We start from the raw sequence: 7567 nt of genomic DNA, 5'->3' as shown, positions 1-7567 counted from the left end.
GTCATCAGGGAGGGACTCGGAGTTGAGCCGCTCCTCCTTCGCGTCGAAAGAAGCCAGTTGAGGTGGTTCGGGCACCTAGTTAGGATGCCACCTGGGCGCCTCCCTAGGGAGGTGTTCCAGGCACGTCCAGCTGGGAAGAGACCAAGGGGTAGACCTAGGACCAGGTGGAGGGATTATATCTCTTCGCTGGCCTGGGAGCGCCTTGGGATCCCCCAGTCAGAGCTGGTTGATGTCGCCAGGGAAAAGAAAGTTTGGGGCTCTCTGCTGGAACTGCTACCCCCGCGACCCGACCACGGATAAGCGGGAGAAGATGGATGGATGGATGGATGGTGTTAGCAATCGAGAAACTGTAAGTATAAATAACAGTGCTCTCTGTTTCTGTGCAGGGTATTATTTAATGATAGTTTGAGTGCAAACAAATGAATAAAATCACAGATTCTGTGCCTTTCATCACACGCATGATATTGAACAATGAATTATTACACATAATTGCAATAATTACCTGCCTTTCTTTAAACAGTTTCCTTCTCCTTAATGACAGTTTTGAATTTGCTGACAGCCTGTTTTTTTTTTTTTTAAATAAACTTTAGTCAGTTTATTGAACATGTCAGAAACAAAAACATACAACAATAATATATATATTCTCTTTTTTCCTTTTTTTTTTTCTCACTCAAATGAATAATTATAACAAAGTACAAAAAAACAAATAATAACAACAACAAAATAATAATAATTCACAGATGATTAGGAGATGATTTGGCTCCTAAATAATACTTTCAGTTTAGATAGACTTGTACAATATTTCAGTGCATCATTACAGTTATTCCACAGACTTTATTGATTTACAATCACCAATTTCTGTTGGAAGGGCTTATTACCATTTGGCTCTCAAACAGGGTTTGCACTTGTTGTGCCTTGCCGAGACATTTGAGACATTTTAATTAGTATATTTATTAGATACAGTTTTTTTCCAACAGTGTTTGTTTTCGCAAAACACTTTTTGAAAGCAGGGCTTATTTTTTCAAAACATTAAACACAATTCACAAAACCGTACACAATACAATTTGCAATTCAACTTGGCACATTTTGCAAAATACTGCACACGGTTCTCTAAGTAAGACACAGAAATCTGACATATTCACTTGTTTGCCATTTTCAAAACGCTGCCATTAAAAATTCTACACATGAATCAACTAACAAGCACACCAAATGACCATATTCACCAAACTGCTATTTTTACAGCAACAATGGATGCCACAAAAGATGATTGTGCTTTAGATTGAGCACCACAGTGTGTAGCTGGTTGGACAAAGGGTATTGTACTATAAGTGAAGTGTGTGGTTTTGGTAAGTGTTTATGTAGTGTTGAGTGCAGTGCTTCATTCTGCAGTATGAGGTGTTTTGCACTTTGGGTGTGTGGTTTTGTGAATTATGTTTAGTATTTTAAAAAACGTGTGTTTTAGCAATTGAAAATGACTGTAATATCCTTTCGTTATTTATGACATTGGTTATATAGTTTTCTTATAAAATAGTCATTCAGTGGATTTGTCTATTGATCAAAGTTCTCCATATTTTGGCTCACCACAACAACATTAAATCCCAACACATCAATGGTTAGCTTTGTTGCTCCAGGTTAATTTCCTTTGATTTTCTTTTTTTTGACATTTCAGTAGGTGGTCACCTGATTTTTTAAAAATGATGTGGGTGTTCTTAATCCAAATACAGTTTGAAACTAAATTGGAGCGCATTCTGTTTCTTGTAAAAGGAGGAAACCAAAAAAATGGGTTTCTTCATTGTTTGGTTGTCCTACAATATACAACTGGATCTAATTCATATTTATTTTCTTTTGTATATATTTGCATTGCATTTGATACTGAGGTTATCCAAAAGAAACTGAAAATAATAAGGTTACATTACTGTTATACTATGATACTTAGATTAGTAACTGATAATTAGTAATTGTAACGGTAACCATTCTAAAAGTATCACTCCGTGCCCTGCTCATTCAATAGCCAATAATAATATACTAAAATAAGTACCATGCATGGAGGCATCAGTGTATCCACGGCCAGCCATTATTGGCATTTATTAAGTGTGGATGAAAAGTGAAGATTTAGTTTGTTAGTTTTTCATATGACATTTCAATTCATTTGGAAATTACACTTTTACTAGTTCAAATGTAGGACAATTGTGAAATGGTTTAAGGGGTTCTATTATGCTCATGTTCAGGTTTCATAACTGTATTTAGTGTCTCTACTGTGACATGTTTCAATGCTTTAATGTTCAAAAAGCTCTTTATTTTTCTCATACTGCCTGTGCTGCACCTCTTTTCACCCTCTGTCTGAAATCAGAGCCTAGTCTGCTCTGATGTGATTTGTCAACCACTTGGAGATGTCCCGCCCCTTAGCCTATCACATACAATGTGTTCGAGCGCTATCCAATAGCATCGCAAGTGTTACATAGTGACGTCGTTATCTTACATAAGTAAACGAAGGACTCCAAACGAGGTGATTCAGGCAGGGGGGGGGGGGGGGGGGTGTGTGGGAGAGAAACTCCCTCCTGGATTTGAACCCATCCACATCTTTTACATTCTCAAAAACCTATATAAGGAAAGGGAAACCCCCAAAATAGCATTAAATTATTAACATGTTTTTTCCTTTTGAGTAATAACCATTAGATCTCGGCAATTCAATGTTTACATGTTAAAAAGGATTACGGCCCCTACACACGGCGGCGTGCGTTGCCGCTTCAACGCTTCTGCCCATTCACTTTGATTCGGGTGACGTCACGATTCGCCGAACTGCATTGTGGGAGCAAAGCATGGCTTTTCTCGCGGTGCTCGCTGCAAAAGTAGAGCAATGTTCTACTTTTGACGCCTCGATGGAGGCGTCAGCCAATCAAATCCCGTTTATGCAAATCTGCCAGTACAAGCGCTAGCCAATCAAACCGCGTGTATGCTGGGAGAGCCAGACCGCAGTTCATTTCCTCATATGCCAAAAAATGGAGGAGAAAATAATCGTAGCGGTAGGGAATCACCCGGTGCTTTATGATCAATCTCTGTTCACCTACCGGGATACAAACCGGAGGAGCCAGGCATGGAGGGAGGTGGCAGAGACAGTGGGTGCAACTGGTAGGTTTTCGCCTGTTTGGGGAGTTTATATCCAGTGTACTTCGTTTGAATGGACAGCTAGCAGGCATAGACAGTATTTAGCCAGCATGGAATGTTGCGTAAAATAGCACCATAGGCATTAATGTCATAAATGTTCATCATATAAAGTGTGACATGTAAAACCTTTTATGCAATTGACAGGAGAGATTCATGTGATTGGTTGTTGGTCGCGTTGCTCGCGTAAACTCCCCAAGCTCAAGACATGCCCACCACCAAGCGGCAACCCTGTGTAGGGGCCGTTAGGGTTACATAGGACGTATTAACAAACCCTTTCAGATTCAAATGGCCTTCTGTAAAAAACAAAATAACAAAATCCCTATAAGTACTACGGCTGAAAACATCAATGGTACTTCTCCCCTCAATAATAATGAAATCCCAGAAAAATGCCCCATCTGGAGGCATTAGAGGCTAGAGCATGTAAGCCTCTGCGCTCTCTTGAGAAAAGGGGATGAGACAAACATAGAGCAAAAGAAAGGAGGATGACACAGTGGTGAATGCAACTGTTTGCCGCCATGCTGTGTGACAAATTCAGGAAAGACAGGTCAGCATACAGTACAAGGGGGCGGGGGGAGGCAGATTATAAGTGAGAACACGATGTCAACTTTTATTATAGCCACAAAGAAGCTAATTAGTCCAAGGGGGGCTAAATAAACCATTTCAAGAAGTGCCTTGTTCAACCTTTTCTTATTGCGTCCTTGTGTTATTGCATGTGTAACCAGCAAACCAATACGACTTGCGTCATTGCGTTTTTTTTCCCGTGGCGTTCAGAGCCCAGGCGTCTGACACTGAGCCAGGATCCTGCATGACTGATGAGGGCTTATCCTCCGAGCTGACACACTATAAACTACTTTGCACTCGGGTGGCTGCTTTTGGGAATGTGGCAAAAACGTCACGTAAGCCTACTGCAAAAAAAAGTCAGAAGGCTGTGCCCAATGTTTGACATCATAGGAGCTTTTAGATCGCCTCTTCTCATTGGCTTTCACATTCGCATGTCAGCTGCATTCACCATCGGTTTAAACTACCACAGATCATGAGAGGGGTGTTTTTCACATATTAAACCAACATTAATATTTCATCCACATCATCTTTAGCCATGTAATCCATCTTTCCATATTTAACATTTTACTTTGACGTTCTTATTAAAAGTGTAAAATCTAAAGTATATGTCCTCATGAATAAAAAAAATAAAGAATAAAAAAAACCTTTACATCAAATGATGTAATATATAAACGGCCTGCAAAGGCTAAAATCCCAAAGTTCCCACCAAAGGGAGCTACTTCCTCATCCTCACCCCCACCCCCCCCAACCCCCCTGCTGGAAATGCCTAACAGAGAAGTATAACTATGTAACACTCGTGCTTCTATTGGAAAATTGTAACTGATAGGGGATATCTCTAAGCCGTTGACCAATCACAACAGAGCCGGCCAGCCAATCAGAGCAGACTGTGCTCTGTTTTCACACAGAGGGTGAAAATAAAAAATAAAGACCTTTTGAACATTTAAGCATGTCACAGTAGAGGCACAAAATACAGATATGAAACCTGAAAATGAGCATCGTAGGGCCCCTTTAAAACATCAGAAACTAGATCTGATTTGATTGACAGCCACAAAATGACCCGCCTTCTTCTTACTGATCCCAACCAAAAAGCCAGAACAAACAAGAAATTGGGAAATCATTTTTGTTCCAGCAGCAGTGTCAAAGCATTACACGAGAAAATAGGTTTAATAGATACAGTAAAGTACAAATATAACACACATCTAAATCAACATTAGTGGCAAGTAAGTGGAGTAAGAATACAAAATAAGCACTTGTACATGTAAACAATAGAAAAGACATTATATAAATATACAGTCTCACTAGGCTACAGAATATATAGAAGTGTTATAAGGCTGCTTGAGAAAAAAAAGTTGTCTGGGTCTTCAAATGCCGTTATTTTTAATGCAAAGTACCCTGAAGTACACATTTTAGGTATAATTCTACACTGCAAGGTACATTAAGATGATTTACCAAGAAGTAATGCATAACATTTATATAATTGTTTTCATTTCAGCCTCACATCTAACAAATACAAATTAAGTTGGGAACATGTTCGTCTGCTAATGTGTTGAACAATTTAAAAAGCATGAACAGCATTTTCAAGTCTGCTCTGAAAATGAAAGGATTTCGTCAAAGGAGTTTGGGGATTCACATCACATACCTGAAAAACCAGCAAGAGCTGCGTCTCCTCACAGAAAAACATGTGCAGTGACTTCATTGTTGCTGTGGTAACTGCATTCATCCAGTCGGGGAACGAATGTTTCCGTATTGACTGATTTCGCAGCGTGAACAGCCAAAGCAGCAATCCACCCCATTGGCAGGAGGCCAAGTGGGCTCAGCCTCTGTGAACATTTGCATGACTGTCTATGTATGATTTTGTCAGTGCCTGCAAATGTGGGGGGAGCTCGCCCAAAAGTTTCCAAGAGATAACTCATGCAAGATCTTTTGATGAACTCCTGGCTGAACATGAGCGTTTGGTAAGAAACAGTGATTTGGCGGATTACTATTTTTCTTTTTGTTTGCTGAACAAACTGGCAGCTCCTGTTTGCTCTGCAAGTGGTACTCAATCAGTAGGGAGAGAGACCCAATCTCCTAAAACAATAATGTCTCTTCATGTATGACCAATGACGGCGTAATAAAACTCTTTTCATTTCATTTAAAGAGGACATTTCATGAAAAACTCGCCTTTTCAGAGCTTGTGCAGATTCATTTGGTTATTTCTGGAGTTGCTACATATGTACTATTTTCAACTTTAAGCTCAATTTTGAACTTTTCTTATTTGATGTTAACTCCTGGCTAACGCCGTTAGCTAGCTGTCAGACCAAATATCTGGAGTGTAGTTAAATATGTTTTACAGAAACATAGCTGCACCAGGATATCCAGCGTTTCCTTCGATGGCTTCTGGACAGTTTGGGCCCACAAGGATTGCATCGAGAGCTGCACAATGTCTTCATCATGAGCCTGAGTCTTCATCATGATGGTCCCTGGGCTGTGTGAGACGTCCAGCCTCGTTCATGTGCCTCAGACGCTGCGTACCTGTGGCCATGACTTTTGTTGTATATTTTACTTCAACTTGTGTTTGTATGAACATGTATTTATTTTATATTCGAACTAGAGCCGGGACTCGATTAAAAAAATTAATCTAATTAATTAGAGGCTTTGTAATTAATTAATCGAAATTAATCGCATTTTTAATCAAATATACATATTTGACCTGAGAACAGTGAGAAGCAATTTTCACATGGATTTTACTCCAAGTGGTCTACAGTCGAGTGCAATCCAGTGAGCCAGGGAGTTGGTTATTTTCTCAGACGTGGACTTACTTATCCTGGCCCTGAAACCAGTCATCTGGTTGAGTGTGGGTTGGGTCAGGGTGTGGTTCCTTGCACTCGGAGTCGGGCTAACGTCCACGCTAGCTGCTACATGCTTTGCATTTAGGTGATACTTTAGGCTTGATGTGCTGCGGTGATATGCAAATTCTTGTTTGCATAATTTGCACACAACCGTGCTCTTATCGACGCTTCCATCCGTCCGTTTTTTAAAAACAAAATGTCCCATCCACGGGGCCGACCAAAGCGGTCTCATCAGCTTGTTCGTTCATGTTTGACTATTGTTCACCGTGGTTTGTTGTTGTTTGAAGTCCCATGCTGAAGTCGTGAACGTTAGTTGGTGCTCCAGTATAACCGGTCCGGTACGCCTGAAACTCATCCAGTGAGAAACGTTCCGCTGTGCAAAAATAAGTGCGATTAAAGGGAAATGGAAACACTTTTCAAACTGCTTTCCATGCGACAATATTCCCATTAGGAAATGTATTTATCTAGTCTATTTCCAATGTAAACGATCGAGATACGCGAATTTACTTTTTGAAATACGTGCCTAATGACCATGGGCGCTTCCATTGCTCCGGGACTTTTCCAGTGACGTCACTGAGTGGGTACGGCATCCTGGGCCAACGCTCAATAACAAACAACATGGCGTGCAATGCACCAGTAGTTTACATTACAAGAAAACGGTCGTCGTCTGGAGTTTATTGTATTTCCCCAGGCTGCACAAATGGATTTTATACGAAGAAGGAAGAAGTACATTTCCATAGGCTGCCACTAAAGGATGAGAAGCTGCTCAAAGTCCAGTCTGGATGCCTGGTTCAATACAAAACATCGGATTTGAAGCCAGGATCTGTTCCCACAATATTCGATTTCTCAACGTATGCAGTCGGGAATACCGACCGTCCCAGCACGTCGGCCGCGCAAGACAATGACAGTGTCAACAAACGTGAAGTTCGAGCCACCAAACGAGTTGCTTCATGCCGAGAGAGGTAAATATTGCAGCACTACCAGATTACTAGCTCACACATGTATTTACT

The sequence above is a fragment of the Pseudochaenichthys georgianus genome, chromosome 9 (assembly GCF_902827115.2).
Source record: "Pseudochaenichthys georgianus chromosome 9, fPseGeo1.2, whole genome shotgun sequence".
Lineage (NCBI taxonomy): Eukaryota > Metazoa > Chordata > Actinopteri > Perciformes > Channichthyidae > Pseudochaenichthys > Pseudochaenichthys georgianus.
Note: the sequence above shows the minus strand (reverse complement) of the source record.